The sequence below is a fragment of the Vulpes vulpes genome, chromosome 16 (genome assembly GCF_048418805.1).
Source record: "Vulpes vulpes isolate BD-2025 chromosome 16, VulVul3, whole genome shotgun sequence".
NCBI lineage: Eukaryota > Metazoa > Chordata > Mammalia > Carnivora > Canidae > Vulpes > Vulpes vulpes.
This window is the reverse complement of record NC_132795.1, coordinates 89,397,305-89,416,743: the sequence shown is the minus strand read 5'-3', so window position 1 is coordinate 89,416,743 and position 19,439 is coordinate 89,397,305. Positions and strand designations below refer to the sequence as shown.

The 19,439-nt window shown below is 40.6% G+C and overlaps 1 pseudogene; it reads right to left on the bottom strand.

Annotated features, from left to right (window-relative positions):
• Window positions 1-17,219: 17,219 nt before the first annotated feature.
• LOC112915352 (claudin-6-like) lies at window positions 17,220-17,863 on the bottom strand (annotated as a pseudogene).
• Between the last annotated feature and the right edge of the window lie 1,576 nt (window positions 17,864-19,439).

Below are 19,439 nucleotides of genomic sequence, written 5' to 3'. Positions count from 1 at the left end.
GGGTATTAAGTTTGATAAGTTCTTTTTAGATTTTGGATACTAGCCTCTTATCTGATAAGACAGTTGCAAATATCTTCTCCCATTCTGTAGGTTATCTTTTGGTCAAGTCAACTGTTTCCTTTGTTGTGCAAAAGTTTTATACTGATGAGGTCCCAATAGTTTGGTTTTTGTCTGTTTCCTTTGCCTTTGGAGACATGTCTAGTAAGAAGTTGCTGCAGCTGAGGTCGCAGAGGTTGCTCCCTGTGTTCTCCTCTAGGATTTTGATGGATTTCTGTCTCCGATTTAGATCTTTTATCCATTTTGAGTCTATTTTTGTATACGGTGTAAGAAAATGGTCCAGTTTCATTCTTCTGCATGTGGCTGTCCAATTTTCCCAACATCATTTGTTGAAGAGAATATCTTTTTTCCATTAGATATTCTTTCCTGCTTTGTTGAAGATTAGTTGATCATAATGTTGAGGGTCCATTTCTGGGTTCTCTATTCAGTTCCATTGAGCTTTGTGTCTGTTTTTGTGCCAGTACCATACTGTGTTGATCACTACAGCTTTGTAATATAATAGAAGTCTGAAATTGTGATGCTGCCAGCTTTGGTTTTCTTTTCCAACATTCCTTTGGCTATTCGGGGGTCTTTTCTGGTTCCATACAAATTTTAGGATTATTTATTCCAGCTCTGTGAAAAAAGTTGATGGTATTTTGATAGCGATTGCATTGAGTGTATAGATTGCTCTAGGCAGCATAGACATTTTAACAGTATTTGTTCCTCTGATCCATGAGCATGAAACATTTTTCAATTTGCGTCTCCCTCAATTTCTTTCATGAGTTCTAAAGTTTTCAGAGTATAGATGCTTTACCTCTTTGGTTAGGTTTATTCCTAGGTATCTTATGGTTTTGGGTGCAATTGTAAATGGGATTGACTCCTTAATTTCTCTTTCTACTGTCTCATTGTTAGTGTACAGAAATGCAACTGATTTCTGTGCACTGATTTTATATCCTGTCACTTTGCTGAGTTCCTGTAGGAGCTCTAACAATTTTGGAGTGGAGTCTTTTGGATTTTCCACATAGAGTATCATGTCATCTGCCAAGAGTGAGAGTTTGACTTCATCTTTGCTCATTCAGATGCCTTTTATTTCTTTTTCTTGTCTTATTGCTGGAACTAGACCTTCTGGAACTATGTTGAACAGCAGTGGTGATAGTGGACATCCTGTCATGTTCCTGACATTAGGGGAAAAGCTCTCAGTTTTCTCCGTTAAGAATGATATTTGCTGTAGGCTTTTTGTATATGGATTTGCAATATGTTCCCTCTATCCCTACACTGTGAAGAGATTTAAGAAAGGATACTACACTTTGTCATATGCTTTTTTTTACATCTATTGAGAGGATCATATGGTTCTTGTCCTTTCTTTTATTAATGTAGTATATCATGTTGATTGATTTGTGGATGTTGAACCACCCTTAAAGCCCAGGAATAAATCCTACTTGGTTGTGGTGAGTAATCTTTTTAATGTACAGCTAGATCCTATTGGCTAATATCTTAGTGAGAATTTTTGCATCCATGTTTATCAGGGATACTTCTCCTTTTTGGTGGAGTCTTTGTCTGGTCTTGGGATCAAGGTAATGCTGGCCTTATAGAAAGAGTTTAGAAGTTTTCCTTCCATTTCTATTTTTTGAAACAGTTTCAGACAAGTAGGTATTAATTCTTCTTTAAACGTTTGGTAGAATTCTCCTGGGAAGTCATTTGGCCCTGGACTCTTGTTTGTTGAGAGATTTTTGATTATTGCTTCTATTTCCTTGCTGGTTATGAGTCTGTTCAGGTTTTCTATTTCTTCCTGTTTCAGTTTTGGTAGTTTATATGTTTCTAGGAATGCATCCATTTCTTCCAGATTGCCTAATTTGTTGGTATATAGTTGCTCATAATATGTTCTTATAATTACTTATATTTCTTCGGTGTTGGTTGTGATCTCTCCTCTTTCATTCATGATTTTATTTATTTGTGTCCTTTCCCTTTTCTTTTTTGATAGGTTTGGCCAGAAGTTTACCAATCTTATTAATTCTTTCAAAGAACCAGCTCCTAGTTTTGTTGATCTGTTCTACTGTTCTTTTGGTTTCTATATAATTGATTTCTGCTCTAATCTTTATTAATTCTCTTCTCCTGCTGGGTTTAATCTTTATTTGCTGTTCTTCCTCAAGCTCCTTTAGGTGTACTGTTACATTGTGAGACCTTTCTTTTTTCTTGAGAAAGGCTTGTATTGCTATATACTTCCCTCTTAGGACTGCCTTTGCTGCATCCCAAAGGTTTTGAACAGTTGTATTTTCATTGTCATTTGTTTCCATGAATTTTTTTTTGCAGATTTTAATTTATTTTATTTGTAATGATGCTCAAGGCATTTATTGACATTTGAGTTGTTCCCTAATCCAATGAACTAATTGGTACAATAAGCTACTCCTATGGGAAGATACTAAGTGATGTCTGAGTTTTATTTCAAGGATGGTTTTTTATTCTAAATTTAGAGATTAATATTCCTATAGAAAGCTGCCCAATTATATTTTAATTTTTACATTGAGATTAGAATTTCTGCTCAATTTAATTGTTTCTTTTTATTTATTTATTTATTTTATTTAATAAATTATTTTTATTGGTGTTCAATTTACCAACATACAGAATAACACCCAGTGCTCATCCCGTTAAGTGCCCCCCTCAGTGCCCATCACCCATTCACCCCCACCCCCCGCCCTCCTCCCCTTCCACCACCCCTAGTTCGTTTCCCAAAGTTAGGACTCTTTATGTTCTGTCTCCCTTTCTGATATTTCCCACACATTTCTTCTCCCTTCCCTTATATTCCCTTTCACTATTATTTATATTCCCCAAATGAATGAGAACATATAATGTTTGTCCTTCTCCGATTGACTTACTTCACTCAGCATAATATCCTCCAGTTCCATCCACATTGAAGCAAATGGTGGGTATTTGTCATTTCTAATGGCTGAGTAATATTCCATTGTATACATAAACCACATCTTCTTTATCCATTCATCTTTCCATGGACACCGAGGCTCCTTCCACAGTTTGGCTATTGTGGACATTGCTGCTAGAAACATCGGGGTGCAGGTGTCCCGGCGTTTCATTGCATCTGTATCTTTGGGGTAAATCCCCAACAGTGCAATGGCTGGGTCGTAGGGCAGGTCTATTTTTAACTCTTTGAGGAACCTCCACACAGTTTTCCAGAGTGGCTGCACCACTTCACATTCCCACCAACAGTGTAAGAGGGTTCCCTTTTCTCCGCATCCTCTCCAACATTTGTGGTTTCCTGCCTTGTTAATTTTCCCCATTCTCACTGGTGTGAGGTGGTATCTCATTGTGGTTTTGATTTGTATTTCCCTGATGGCAAGTGATGCAGAGCATTTTCTCATGTGCATGTTGGCCATGTCTATGTCTTCCTCTGTGAGATTTCTCTTCATGTCTTTTGCCCATTTCATGATTGGATTATTTGTTTCTTTGGTGTTGAGTTTAAGAAGTTCTTTATAGATTTTGGAAACTAGCCCTTTATCTGATACGTCATTTGCAAATATCTTCTCCCATTCTGTAGGTTGTCTTTTAGTTTTGTTGACTGTATCCTTTGCTGTGCAAAAGCTTCTTATCTTGATGAAGTCCCAATAGTTCGTTTTTTCTTTTGTTTCTTTTGCCTTCGTGGATGTATCTTGCAAGAAGTTACTGTGGCTGAGTTCAAAAAGGGTGTTGCCTGTGTTCTCCTCTACGATTTTGATGGAATCTTGTCTCACATTTAGATCTTTCATCCATTTTGAGTTTATCTTTGTGTATGGTGCAAGAGAGTGGTCTAGTTTCATTCTTCTGCATGTGGATGTCCAATTTTCCCAGCACCATTTATTGAAGAGACTGTCTTTCTTCCAGTGGATAGTCTTTCCTCTTTTATCGAATATTAGTTGACCATAAAGTTCAGGGTCCACTTCTGGGTTCTCTATTCTGTTCCATTGATCTATGTGTCTGTTTTTGTGCCAGTACCACACTGTCTTGATGACCACAGCTTTGTAGTACAACCTGAAATCTGGCATTGTGATGCCCCCAGCTATGGTTTTCTTTTTTAAAATTCCCCTGGCTATTCGGGGTCTTTTCTGATTCCACACAAATCTTAAAGTAATTTGTTCTAACTCTCTGAAGAAAGTCCATGGTATTTTGATAGGGATTGCATTAAACGTGTAAATTGCCCTGGGTAACATTGACGTTTTCACAATATTCATTCTTCCAATCCATGAGCATGGAATATTTTTCCATCTCTTGTGTCTTCCTCAATTTCTATCAGAAGTGTTCTATAGTTTTTAGGGTATAGATCCTTTACCTCTTTGGTTAGGTTTATTCCTAGGTATCTTATACTTTTGGGTGCAATTGTAAATGGGATTGACTCCTTAATTTCTCTTTCTTCAGTCTCATTGTTAGTGTATAGAAATGCCGTTGATTTCTGGGCATTGATTTTGTATCCTGCCATGCTACCAAATTGCTGTATGAGTTCTAGCAATCTTGGGGTGGAGGCTTTTGGGTTTTCTATGTAGAGGATCATGTCATCGGCGAAGAGGGAGAGTTTGACTTCTTCTTTGCCAATTTGAATGCCTTTAATGTCTTTTTGTTGTCTGATTGCTGAGGCGAGGACTTCCAGTACTATGTTGAATAGCAGTGGTGAGAGTGGACATCCCTGTCTTGTTCCTGATCTTAGGGGAAAGGCTCCCAGTGCTTCCCCATTGAGAATGATATTTGCTGTGGGCTTTTCGTAGATGGCTTTTAAGATGTCAAGGAAAGTTCCCTCTATCCCTACACTCTGAAGAGTTTTGATCAGGAATGGATGCTGTATTTTGTCAAATGCTTTCTCTGCATCTAATGAGAGGATCATATGGTTCTTGGTTTTCTCTTGCTGATATGATGAATCACATTGATTGTTTTACGAGTGTTGAACCAGCCTTGTGTCCTGGGGATAAATCCTACTTGGTCATGGTGAATAATTTTCTTAATATATTGTTGGATCCTATTGGCTAGTATCTTGTTGAGAATTTTTGCATCCATGTTCATCAGGGATATTGGTCTGTAATTCTCCTTTTTGGTGGGGTCTTTGTCTGGTTTCGGAATTAAGGTGATGCTGGCCTCCTAGAACGAATTGGGAAGTACTCCAGCTCTTTCTATCTTTCCAAACAGCTTTAGTAGAATAGGTGTGGTTTCTTCTTTAAACGTTTGATAGAATTCCCCTGGGAAGCCATCTGGCCCTGGACTCTTGTGTCTTGGGAGGTTTTTGATGACTGCTTCAATTTCCTCCCTGTTTATTGGCCTGTTCAGGTTTTCTATTTCTTCCTGTTCCAGTTTTGGTAGTTTGTGGCTTTCCAGGAATCCATCCATTTCTTCTAGATTGCCTAATTTATTGGCGTATAGCTGTTCATAATATGTTTTTAAAATCGTTTGTATTTCCTTGGTGTTTGGTAGTGATCTCTCCTTTCTCATTCATGATTTTATTAATTTGAGTCTTCTCTCTCTTCTTTTTAATAAGGCTGGCTAATGGTTTATCTATCTTATTAATTCTTTCAAAGAACCAACTCCTGGTTCTGTTGATCTGTTCCACAGTTCTTCTGGTCTCGATTTCGTTGAGTTCTGCTCGAATCTTTATTAACTCTCTTCTTCTGCTGGGTGTAGGATCTATTTGCTGTTTTTTCTCTAGCTCCTTTACATGTAAGGTTAGCTTTTGTATTTGAGTTCTTTCCAGTTTTTGAATGGATGCTTGTATTGTCATGTATTTCCCCCTTAGGATTGCTTTTGCTGCATCCCAAAGATTTTGAACGGTTGTATCTTTATTCTCATTAGTTTCCATGAATCTTTTTGATTCTTCCTTAATTTCTTGGTTGACCCTTTCATCTTTTAGCAGGATGGTCCTTAACCTCCACATGTTTGAGGTCCTTCCAAACTTCTTGTTGTGATTTAGTTCTAATTTCAAGGCATTATGGCCTGAGAATATGCAGGGGATGATCCCAATCTTTTGGTATTGGTTCAGACCCGATTTGTGACCCACTATGTGGTTTATTCTGGAGAAAGTTCCATGTGCACTTAAGAAGAATGTGTATTCAGTTGAGTTTGGATGTAAAGTTCTGTAGATATCTGTGAAATCCATCTGGTCCAGTGTATCATTTAAAGCTCTCGTTTCTTTGGAGATGTTGTGCTTAGAAGACCTATCGAGTATAGAAAGAGCTAGATTGAAGTCACCGAGTATAAATGTATTATTATCTAAGTATTTCTTCACTTTGGTTATTAATTGATTGATATATTTGGCAGCTCCCACATTCGGGGCATATATATTGAGGATTTTTAAGTCCTCTTGTTGGATAGACCCTTTAAGTATGATACAGTGTCCCTCTTCATCTCTCACCACAGTCTTCGGGGTAAATTTTAGTTTATCTGATATAAGGATGGCTATCCCTGCTTTCTTTTGAGGACCATTCGAATGGTAAATGGTTCTCCAACCTTTTATTTTCAGGCTGTAGGTGTCCTTCTGTCTAAAATGAGTCTCTTGTAGACAGCAAATAGATGGGTCCTGCTTTTTTTTTCCAATCTGAAACCCTGTGCCTTTTGATGGGGGTCATTAAGCCCGTTCGTGTTCAGAGTTGCTATTGAGAGATATGAGTTTAGTGTCACCATGATATCTATTCAGTCCTTGTTTTTGTGGATTGTTCCACTGAACTTCTTCTTAAAGAGGAATTTTAAGAGTCCCCCTTAAAATTTCTTGCAGAGCTGGTTTGGAGGTCACATATTCTTTCAGTTCCTGCCTGTCTTGGAAGCTATTTATCTCTCCTTCCATTTTGAATGAGAGCCTTGCTGGATAAAGTATTCTTGGTTGCATGTTCTTCTCATTTAGGACCCTGAAGATATCCTGCCAGCCCTTTCTGGCCTGCCAGGTCTCTGTGGAGAGGTCTGCTGTTACCCTAATACTCCTCCCCATAAAAGTCAGGGATTTCTTGTATCTTGCTGCTTTAAGGATCTTCTCTTTATCTTTGGAATTTGCAAGCTTAACTATTACATGTCCAGGTGTTGAACGGTTTTTATTGATTTTAGTGGGGGATCTCTCTATTTCCTGGATCTGAATGCCTGTTTCCATTCCCAGATTAGGAAAGTTTTCAGCTATGATTTGTTCAAATACATATTCTGGCCCTCTGGCCCTTTTGGCGCCCTTGGGAACCCCAATTAAACGTAGGTTTTTCTTCCTCAGGCTGTCGTTTATTTCCCTTAATCTATTTTCATGGTCTTTTAATTGTTTGTCTCTTTTTTCCTCAGTTTCCCTCTTTGCCATCAACTTGTCTTCTATGTCACTCACTCGTTCTTCCACCTCGTTAACCCTCGTCTTTAGGACTTCTAGTTTGGATTGCATCTCATTCAATTGATTTTTAATTTCTTCCTGATTGGATCTAAATTCTGCAGTCATGAAGTCTCTTGAGTCCTTTATGCTTTTTTCTAGAGCCACCAGTAGCTGTATAATAGTGCTTCTGAATTGGCTTTCTGACATTGAATTGTAATCCAGATTTTGTAACTCTGTAGGAGAGAGGACTATTTCTAATTCTTTCTTTTGAGGTGAGGTTTTCCTTCTAGTCATTTTGCTCAGTGCAGAGTGGCCAAAAATAAGTTGTATTGGGAAAAGGAGAAAAAGAGAGGAGATAAAGAAGGAAAGAAAAGAGAAAAAGAAAAAAGAAAAAAAGAAGAAAAAGAGAAAGAAAAAGAAAGGGAGAAAAAGGGGTGGGGGAAGCAAACAAATCAAAAAGCAAAAACAAAACAAAACCAAACCACGGGGGAGTATCTTCCGATTCTGTGTACTTTAAGTCCCTTGACTTCCCCTGGAACTGTCCGTCTAGCTGGTCTTCTTGGGGAGGGGCCTGTTGTGCTGATTTTCAGGTGTTAGCACTTGGGGGAGCTGCTCTGCCCCCTGCCTGGTGCAGGGCTCAGTGGGGGTTGTTCACATCGTGAGGCCGCCGGAGGAACAACCGCAGTGGCAGGGCCAGCTCTGGAGCCCTGGAGTCAGCTCCCGCAGTGACTATGGAGCTCTCCGTCTGCAGGGCCTGGAGGCTCCGGGGCGGGGCCGCTGATCTGCTCAGCTCGGGGCAGGAGTGTCCTTGCTGTCCTGGGCCCTCCCGGTCTCTGCCTGTCCCGGGGGAGGCCGGATCCTGGGCTGTGTCCCGGCGCCCTGTGCTCCGGGGCCTGCGCTGTTGGATTCGCGCTCCCGCCCCGCAGCCCCCTCCGCGGAGCCGCCGCCCGAGCCCCTCCGAGCTGCTCCGGGTCCCGCCGTGCGCGCTGCAGCCCTTAGGGAGCTCGGCGCATCTCCCCGGGGCGCAGGTGCCTGTTAGTGTCCCAGGGAGCCCGAGGGCATCCCCGCCCTCCTGGGTCCTGCTCTAACTCCCTGCGAGCCCCTTTCCACCCGGGAAGGTTGGTGCAGCTCCTGCTTCTCCGGGACGGGGCTCTCCTGTCCTGTGGACACTCGCCCCGGCCTCAGCCCGGCTCCTCGCGGGGCCCCTCCCCCTTGGAGGCCTTTTGTTTCTTTATTTCTTTTTCCCCGTCTTCCTACCTTGATAGAAGCGCGAACTCTTCTCACTGTAGCGTTCCAGCTGGTCTCTCTTTAAATCTCAGGCCGCATTCGTGGATTTTCAGGATGATTTGAAGGTTATCTAGGTAATTTGGTGGGGACAGGTGATTTGGAGACCCTACTCTTCCGCCACCTTGCCCCTCCCGGTCCTGTTTCCATGAATTTTTAAAATTTTTCTTTAATTTCCTGGTTGACTCTTTCATTCTTTAGTAGGATGCTCTTTAGCCTGCAAGTATTTGAGTTTCTTCCAAGTTTCCTCGTGTGATTGAGTTCCAGTTTCAAAGCACTGTGGTCTGAAAATATGTAGGGAATGATCCCAATCTCTTGGTACTAGTTGAGACCTAACTTGTGACCCAGTATGTGATCTATTCTGGAGAATGTTCCATATGCACTTGAGAAGAATGTGTATTCAGTTGCTTTAGAGTGGAATGCTCTGAGTATATTTGTGAAGTCCATTCGTCCAGTGTTTCATTCAAAGCCCTTATTTCCTTGTTGATCTTCTGCTTAGATCATCTGTCCAGTGCTGTGACTGGGGTGTTAAAGTCCCCTACTATTACTTATTATTATCAATGTGTTTCTTTAATTTTGTTATTAATGTGTTTATATAATCGGCTGCTTCTGTGTTAGGGGCATAGATATTTACAATTGTTAGATCTTCTTGTTGGATAAACCCTTTAATTGTGATATAGTGGTCATCTTCACCTCTTATTACAGTCTTTGCTTCAAAATCAATTTTGTCTGATATAAGAATTGCTACCTCAGCTTTCTTTTTGGAGTCCGTTAGCATGATAAATGGTTCTCCACTCCTTCACTTTCAATCTGGAGGTGTCTTTGGGTCTAAAATGAGTCTCTTGCAGACAGCATATCAATGGGTCTTGCTTTTTTTTTATCCAATCTGAAATCCTTTGTCTTTTGATTGGGGCATTTAGCCCATTTACATTCAGAGTAACTATTGAAAGATATGAATTCAGTGTCATTGTATTACTTGTAAAGTCACTGTTTCTGTATATTGTCTCTCTTCCTTTCTGGTCTATGTTACTTTTGCTTAATCCTTTGCTTACTTTTGCTTAATCCTTTGCTTAAAGGATCCCCCCCCCCCCTTTTTTTAAAGGATCCCCTTTAATATTTCTTTCAGGGCTGGTTTTAGTAATTAAGATTCTTTTAGTTCTCTTTGTCCTGGAAGCTTTTTATCTCTCCTATTTTGAATGACAGCCTTGCTGGATAAAATATCCTTGGCTGTGTGTTTTCTCATTTAACATCCTGAATATATCATGCCAGTCTTTTCTGGCCTGCCAGTTCTCTGTGGATAGATCTGCTGCCAGTCTAATGTTTATACCCTTGTAGGTTATGGCCCTCTTGTCCTGAGTGGGTTTTAGGATTTTCTTTTTGTCTCTGAGATTTTCAAGTTTCACTATTATGTGTGAAGGTGTTGACCTATTTTTATTGATCTTGGGGAGGAGGGTTCTCTATTGTTCCTGGACTTGAATGTCTATTTCCTTCCCAAGATTAGGGAAGTTTTCAGCTATAATTTGCTCCAATATACCTTCTGCCCCCCGTTCCTCATCTTCTGAGATTCTAATTATTGTAATATTGTTTCACTTTATGGTATCACTTATCTCTCAAATTCTCCCCTCATGATCCAGTAGTTGCTTATCTTTCTTTTTTTCGGCTTCTTTTTTCTTTCCATTGTTTGGTCTTTTGTATCACTGATTTTCTCTTCTGCCTCATTTATCCTAGCAGTTAGAGCCTCCATTTTTCATTGCATCTCATTAATAGCCTTTTGATTTCAACTTGATTAGATTTTAGTTATTTAATTCTCCAGAAAGGGATTCTCTAGTGTCTTCTATGCTTTTTTCAAGGCCAGCTAATATCTTTGGGATTGTTATTCTGAGTTCTAGTTCCAACATCTTACTTATATCCATACTGGTTATGACCCTGGCAGTCAGTACTGCCTCTTGATCCTTCTTTTGAGGTCAGTTTTTCCATCTAGTCATTGTCTTCAGAGAAGAATAGATGAATGAGAGAACAAAATGTGAAAATGGCAACAATGACCCCAGAGAAATATACACTAAACAAATCAGAAGAGACCCAAAACTGGAAAAAAAAGAATATAATCATACAAATGAACAGAACAGAGCAATACACTAGAGTCTGTGTATTTTGGTCTGTTTACTAGAAGAAACTGCATCCCAAAATTGGAAAGAAAGGAAAACTTTATATATATATATATATATATATATATATATATATATATATATATTTGTATATATATATACAAATATAAATTTAAATACAATGAAAGGATAGAATGTAACTGTAAAGATGAAAATTTAAAAAAGCCTTTAAAAAAGAGTTGATAAGAAATTGATTGAAATGGAAAGAGAAAAACATTAAAATGGAAAGACTAAAGAATCATGAGAAAAAAAAAAACCCTCATGTATTCTATATACTATTTTCCCCAGTGCTGGAATTTTACAGTGATCAGGAGACTTGGTCTTAGCCAGTGTTCCTGGGGGAGGGGACCATTGCACTGATTCTCAGGTGACTTCCCCCTCCCTACAGAATTGCACCACCCTTGCCAGGGGGCCAAGCTAAGTAATCTGCCTGGGATTGCTCTAGGTGGCTTTTGTTCCCTGAAGGCTTTCTGAGACACTTTAGAGAATGAGAGTGTAAATGGTGGCCTTCCAATCTCCAGCCCTGGAGCCAAAATTTTGCACCCTAAGTCCTCAGTGCACCCTCAGGGCAAAGCAGTCAATCACTCCTGTCTCCCTTGTCTCTGTTTGCACTCTGAGCTCACCTAGCCTGTGACCAAGCATTTCTATCTCAGGCACGGGACCTCATTTTCAGTCTATAAACCCTGTGCTCTCCTGCAGCTCACACCCACGCTGCTCCTCTTGGGCTCACTGATTGCAGCTGACTTTCCTGCTCCGATGCCTGGGAACTCTGCTGCTCTCAGGCACCTCTGTTCTTTCTGTGAACCTGGGGATCCTGAGACCACACTGTCCCACTTAGGATTCCACCTCACTTGGACCCCTGAGCGCCTCTCAGGCAGGGATGTCCCTCACCTGAGCAGATTTCTAAAAGTTCCGATTTTGTGCTCTGCTGCTTTATTACTTTTCAGTAGCCGGCTCCCTCCCCCCATGGTTTATCTTCCCTTATATCTCCTCGGATTCGCTTCTCTACACCTCCTACCTTGCAGAAAGTGATTGCTTTTCTATTTGTAGAATTCCAGCAATTCTTTTCCTAGATCTCTGGTTGAGTTCGCAGGTGTTCAGAATGATTTGATAGCTATCTAGCTGAGTTCCTGGGAGCAGACAAAACTAAGATCTCCTACTCCTCCACCATCTCAGACTCTCTCCTGAAAAAGATTTCTTAAATAGGACACAAAAAGTGCACTAACTGTGAAAGAAAAGATCAATAAGTTGGACCAAACTGATATTAATACCAACTGTTCACTAAAGACACCATTAAGAAGGTAAAAAGGCAAGCCAGGGGATTTATATCCAGAATATATAAAGAACTCTTGCAGGGGTACCTGACTGGCTCAGTCAGTAGAGCATGTGACTCTTGATCTCAGGGTCATGAGTTTGAGCTCCAAGTTGGGGGTAGAGTTTACTTTAAAACGTTAAAAATCAACAACAACAACAACAACAAAAAACCCTTTCAGATCAGTGAGACAAAATACAGACTACTTTAAAAATGGATGTTTGAACGGATTTCACAAAATAACTACTAATACATGAAAAAGTACTCAAACTCACTAGCAGTCAACGAAATGACTAAGAATGACTAAGATCACAAAACTTGACAATATCAACTACTGACAAGTGGGGCTACTGGGAACTCTCAGACATTGATGGTGGGGATGTAAATTGGATGACCAGGTTGGAAAACTCTTTGGCAATATATCTAATTGAGTATACACACACCCTAAGATCCAGAAATGTTACTCCTAAATATATAACTGCAGCAATGTGTCCAAAACCATACCAGAAGACATGTACAGAAATAGTATTCATATTAGCCTCAAACTGGATACAACCCAAAAGTAGAATGGATAAATAAACTGTGATATTCATATAATTAAACACTATTGACAAAAAGGGATGAACTGCAACTATATTCAACCACATGGGTGGATTTCCCAAACATAACATTGAGCAAGATAAAAAAAAACTCATGCGGTAGGATTCTGTTTACATATGGCTCAAGAACAGGCAAAACTAATCCTTCAACTTTTTTTTTTACTTTTTATTCAATTATAATTTAAGTAGAGAAAATGCACAAATCTTAAATGTACAGGGTAATTTTTACATAAGTAAATACTTGTGATAACTATCACCCAGATCAAGATATAGATGCCTCAGTAGGCATATCCTTCACCCGGATGGATGACAACTTCCACCATTAACCACCGTTCTGACCTATTTGTACCGAGAACTAGTTTTTCATATATTACTATTTCTTGACCTGATTGTTGATTACATAGATGTGGTCACTTTTTATTATTCATCAATCTGTACACTTAGGATTTATACACTTCTCTGTATGTATACTTAAATAAGAATTTTTATTTATTATTTTTAAAGAATTTATTCATTCATGAGACACAGAGACAGGCAGAGACATAGGCAGAGGGAAAAGCAGGCTCCCTGCAGAGCCAGATGCAGGACTCCATCCCAGAACCCTGGGATCATGATCTGAGCCAAATGCAGATGCTCAACCACTGAGCCACTCAGGTGCCCAAATAAGAATTTTAAAAAACTTAATGATTCTGTGACCTACGGCCCCTCAAAGCCTGCATAGTGACTAGAATTTTATTCAGACATGCTTTAAGCCCTGGTTTCTTTTATTTCTGCTACTGTAGGCATATTTCATGATTTTATGACTCTGTTTAACTAAAGACTCACATTAAAATCGGAGGTGAGACCACTTAAAAACTACTGTTTAGGGGATCCCTGGGTGGCGCAGCAGTTTAGCGCCTGCCTTTGGCCCAGGGTTCGATCCTGGAGACCAGGGATCGAATCCTACGTCGGGCTCCCGGTGCTTGGAGCCTGCTTCTCCCTCTGCCTATGTCTCTGCCTCTCTCTCTCTCTCTCTATCATAAATAAATTTAAAAAATTAAAAAAAAAAACACTACTGTTTACAGTTCTATAAAAATCACTGCTTTTCTGTGAGGAGAGATGATGGATACATGAGCTGTTCTTTCTCTCTCAGCTTTCCTGGTCTTCTAAAGAACAACCTGAAAACACCCTGAAGAGCTGGGGGGAGGGACTTGACAATGAGCAAATGAAAGCATCTTAGTAAGACCCAATCCCTTTAGATTAAGGTATGGTCCCAAACTTGGTCTTCAGTATGAAAGTCTGACACTAATACCCCAAAGCAGAATCTCTTCTCATGTCTAATGATATTGTTTGTGTTGAGTTCATTAGTTTCATGCTGGGACTACCTGTAATTCTGCTGCTTTCTGAGAAAACCTACAGAAGGAGTGGATACCAATGGTTATTAATTTTGGAGGCTAATGTAGGAATAGACTCTTTGTTGTTTTTTATCTCTTCCCCCTCCCTCCTCATGTTGCACACTCTCCTATTAAGACAATACCAAGCTGTTATTATGGCTAATATTAAGGGATATTATTTTTACATGAGTTAGTTCCAATTTAATCTCCATTTCATAATATTACCACAAAATGAATTGGTGGCTTTAAAAAAAAAATCACATGTAGAAACAATTAGTTTGGGATATTGTGTCTCCACCATTTAGGTAGAATTTTACTCTTTGAAAAATTAGAAGCAGTTAATTGCGTTCAAATTACGACTCTTTCCGGAGGAAAGTACTTTGCAGACTAGAGTTATTAGTCCCACTTCATAAGTGAAAAGGTGAGCATTGAAGAAATTTAGTGCGCTGTGTAAAACTAGAGCCAGGAATGAGGCTTAGGATTTCTGGTTCTTATTCTTGCACCAAACCATCTGACCACAGGCAATTCCTAGAAGTTAGCTGTGGATACGGGAATTTGTCAGGATAACCTTAATGAATATGCAATAGTAAAAGAGAATCTTTAATCTGTGCAATCCTCTTTTACATTCCATTTAAGAAGCGCTATTTAACATATACTATAACTAAGATATGAAGCCTTACATTTCAGTCTCAGCTGGTAACCCCCGTCACCTGAGCTAGAAACCTCGTAGTCTTTCTTGACTCCGGCCTTTCTCATGTCCATTTAAATTTTAAATTCTGTCAGTTACTCTTTTTTTCTTTTGAAATAATTTCAGGCTTATAAGAATAGGGCAAATATAGTTTTTTCTTAAACCATTTCAGCATGAATTGCTGACATGGTGCTCTAACAACCCACAACACCCCTGGAGATTCATTCAAGTTGTTGTGTGTGCCTGTAGTTGATTCCTTCTTATTCCTTAGTAGATTTCCAGAGTGCCATAGTTTGTTTACGTGTTGAAAGACATCTAGGTTGTTTCTAGGTTTTGGCTATTATAAATAAAGGTGTTATATAACATTTGTGTGCAGGTTTTTGTATGGACATTAGTCTTTATTTCTCCAGGAGGGCAGCTGCTGGGTTGAATGGTCGTTGCATGCTTAATTTTATAAGAAACTCCCAAATGTTTTCTAGAGTGACTGTTATCACATTATATTCCCATCAGCAATGTGTGAGCGATCCATCTTTTCCACATACTCACCAGCATTTAGTGCTGTCACTGTATTTTATTTTGGTTATTCTAATAGGTGTGTAGTGACATGTCATTGTGGTTTCAGTTTGCATTTCTTTAATGGTCAATAATGTTGAACATCTATTCATGTAGTTATTTGCCTTCTGAATATTTTCTTTGATGAAATGTCTGTTCATGTCCTGTGCCCACGTTCTGATCTATGCAATCCTCTTTCACATTAAATGTATGATATCACATTTAGCGTATACTTTAAGATACGAAAACAGATTCTCAGTCTCATCTGATAGACCCTGTTCACCTAAGCTAAAAATTTGGGAGCCATTCTTGACTCCTGCTTCTCTCATGTGTCACTCCTGTCTCACATTCTTTTTTTTTTCTTTTAAGGATTTTATGTATTTATTTGAGAGAGAGAGAGAGCAAGCGAGCATGCACAAGTTGGAGGAGGTGCAGAGGAAAAAGGAGAAGCAAATTCCTCACTAAGCAGGGAGCCTGACGCAGGACTCGATCCCAGGACCCTGAGATCTCGACCTGAGTCAAAGGCAGATGTTTAACTGACTGAGCCACACAGGCACCACCTGTCTTGTGTTCTGATTGGATTATTTATATTTTTACTATTGAGTCTTGAGTATTCTTTACATATTCCAGATACTAGTCCTTTCTTAGATTAAAGGTTTGGAATCATTTTCCTCCAGTCTATAGCTCATTTCTTCATCCCCCTAGAGTCTTTTTTAAATTTTTTAATTTATTTTTTCTCCTAGAGTCTTTTATAGAGCAAAATTTTTTTTATTTTGATGACAACAAATTTATCCATTTGTCCTTTCATAGATCATATTTCGGTGTCAAGTGTAAGAACTCTTTTTCTAGCCTGAGATCCCTAAAACTTTTATTTTTTTTCTAAATGTTTTACATTTTTAGGGGCACCTATGGCTCAGTTAATTAAGTGTCTGCCCTGGGCTAGGGTCACAATCCCAGGGTCCTGGGACTGAGCCCCACATTGGGCTCCTGCCTCAGTGCAGAGCCTGCTTCTCCCTCTCCATCTGCCTGCCATTCCCCCTGCTTGTGCTCTCTTTCTCTGTCAAATAAATAAGTAAAACCTTTTTAAAAAAAAGTTTTATATTTTTATATTTTACATTTAAGTCCAGGGTCCAATTTTGTTTAAAATTTTGTAGAAGGTATGAGGTTTTGGTAGGTTAATTGATTTTTTTGCATATGGATGTCCAGTTGCTCCAGCATTATTTGTTGAAAACGCTATCCCTCCTCCATTGAATTGCTTGGATAACTTCATCAAAAATCAGTTGGTCATTCTTGTGTGGGTCTATTTTTTGGGTTCTCTCTCTCTCTCTCTCTCTTTTTTTTTTTTTTTTTTTACAAAATAAGACAAGCTTTATTTAGCAAAAACTGGTGTGTGTGTGTGTGTGTGTGTGGCGGGGGAAGCACGGCAGAAGTGTGCAGGGGCTGAAGGTGAAAGGGTCAGGGGTCTACAGCACAGCTGGGACAGAGCTCAAGATAGTGGAGTCAGAGGTCAGAAGACTTGGAGGCAGGCAGTTCTCTGGTGACTTATCATCTCTTTTAAATGCTCAAGAGCCCCCAGGTGTTCCAGAGGCCTGACCAGTAAGGGACAGGCTGAAAGCACCTGAACAGCAGGCAGCCTTTATGTTGGCCCACAGCTCCAGGCTGGTTTCCATGATGGGCATGTCCAGGGCGGAGAAATATCCAGAAACTCAAGCATCACCTCCTTGGTTCCCTCATCCAAAGGTGAGAAATACCAACAGCAGAGCTCATGAGAGACTTGGGTTTCTTGGTTATCAAATGAATTAAAAAAAAAACAAAACCCTCTCCGCAAAAGCAAAAAAAAGATAAAAACAAGCCCAAAGCTGTCTAAATCACCATCACGATTTCTCCAGCTTAGGGGGTTAGACTGAGAATTAGACATAATTCTTAGTGGGGTACTCGGGGGTACCCTGAGAGGTGGCATGTGCAGCGGATGCTGAGTGTCGGGCTTGAGCTCCAGGAACCCCCAGAGGGGCAGGTGCAGCACAGAAGCCCCCCCATCCAGCAACAAAAGGCCAGAGGCTGCCCAGCCCAAGTAGAAGGAGGCTCTCAGCTCCCACTTTTGGGCATCCAATACGAGGGGGTTGCTGAAATCCTGGATGATGGTGTGGGCCGTCCAGCAGACGGGGATCGGGGTCAGGACCCCTGAGATGACAAAGATGATCCCAGAGACTAGCACCAGAGGGGCCTTGGAGTCCTTGTCTTCCACACAGGTGGTGCACTTGGCTCCCGTGAGGTAGACTAGCAGCCGGAGCAGGGCCAAAAGGAGGGCAACCACATGGGGGGGCGGCAGCCTGGGGCAGGGCCTAGGGCAGTGCAGCAGGGAGTCGTACACCTTGCACTGCATCTGGCCTGTGTTCTGCACCACGCAGGACATCCACAGCCCCTCCCACACCACCTGGGCCACCACGATGCTGGCGGTCACCTACCACAGGGGCAGGGCACAGGACACCAGGGCATTCATCCAGCCAAGCAGCATCAGGATGATCCCCAGGATTTGCAGGCTAGCAGAAGCCATGGCAAAGTGGAGGTGGACAGGAGCTACGAAGAGGTCCACCAGGATTCGTAGGAGCCACCGAGTGTGTGGGTTCTCACAGAATTGAACAGAATTGATCTGTGATCCATTGTATCCATTGATCCATAGATTAATGGAACAGAATATTCCACCAGTATCTCACTCTCTAGATCACTAGCTAAATAGTAAACCTTAATACTGAACAGAGTGATTCTTCTCAGATGATTCTTCTCAATTGATTCTTATTTTTCAAGATTGTTGATTTTTTTAAAAAATATTTTTTTTATTTATTTGAGAGAGAGAGAGAGAGAGAGATAGCAAGAGAGAGCAAGAGAGAACACAAGTGGGAGGGAGGAGCAGGCTCTCCACTGAGCAGGGAGCCTGATGTGGGGCTCGATCACAGGACCCAACGATCATGACCTGAGCCGAAGGCAGACACTTAACAGACTGAGCCACCCAGACACCCTGATTGTTTTTTGTTTTTTTTTTTAAGATTTATTCATTTCAGAGAGAGATGAGGGTAGGGGCAGAGGGAGAAGAGAATCCCAAGTGGACTCTCCACCGAGCATGGAGCCCAATGTGGGGCTCAACATCATGAACCCGAGATCATGATCCAAGCCAAAACAAAGAGCTGGTTGCACAACTTACTGAGCCACCCAGGCACCCCTGCACTGATTATTTTTAAGCATGTTGAACCAGCCTTTTATACTTCGAATAAATACCACTTGGCTATGGTATGCAATTTTTTAAATATGTTGCTGGATTAGGTTTGTTAATATTTTGTGGGGGATTTTCGTATCTAAATGAGATATTGCGGGATATTGGTTTGTAGTTTTCTGTTTTTGTGCTGTCTTTGGTTTTGGTATCAGGGCAAACTAGCCTCATAAATAAGTTGGAATATGTTCCCTCCTCTTCTATTTTCTGGAAGAGATTATGTAAAATTGGTGTTCTTTTTGGGAATATTTTATTTATTTACTTGAGAGAGAAAGAGAACATGCGGGGCGGGGGGGGCGCACAGAGGGAGAAGAAGCAGACTCTGCTGAGAGGGAAGCCCAATGTGGGGCTGGATCCCAGGACCCTGAGATTTTGACCTGAGCAGAAGGCAGACACTTAACCAACTGAGCCACCCAGGTGCCCCAAATTAGTGTTAATTCTTTGGATGTTCTGTTGAATTCCCTGATGGAACCACCTAGAATTGAAGATTTTTGTGTGTGTGTGGCAAGGGAAGCTTTTAAATTACAAATTGAATTTCTTTAATGGCTACAGGACTACTCAAGTTGTCTATTTTTTCTTGATTGAGTTTTGGTAGTTTGTGATGCTTAAGCAATTTATCCCTTTTTATGAGTTGTCAATTTTTTTAAAAGATTTATTTATTAATGAGAGACAGAGAGAGAGAGAGAGAGAGAGAGAGATTGAGAGAGAGTGTGGCAGAGGGAGAAGCAAGTTTCATGCAAGGAGCGGGACATGGGACTCGATCCCAGGTCTCCAGGATCAGGCCCTGGGCTGAAGGTGGCACTAAACCGCTGAGCCACCTGGGCTGCCCTGAGTTGTCAATTTTATAAAAATAAAATTGTGGTAT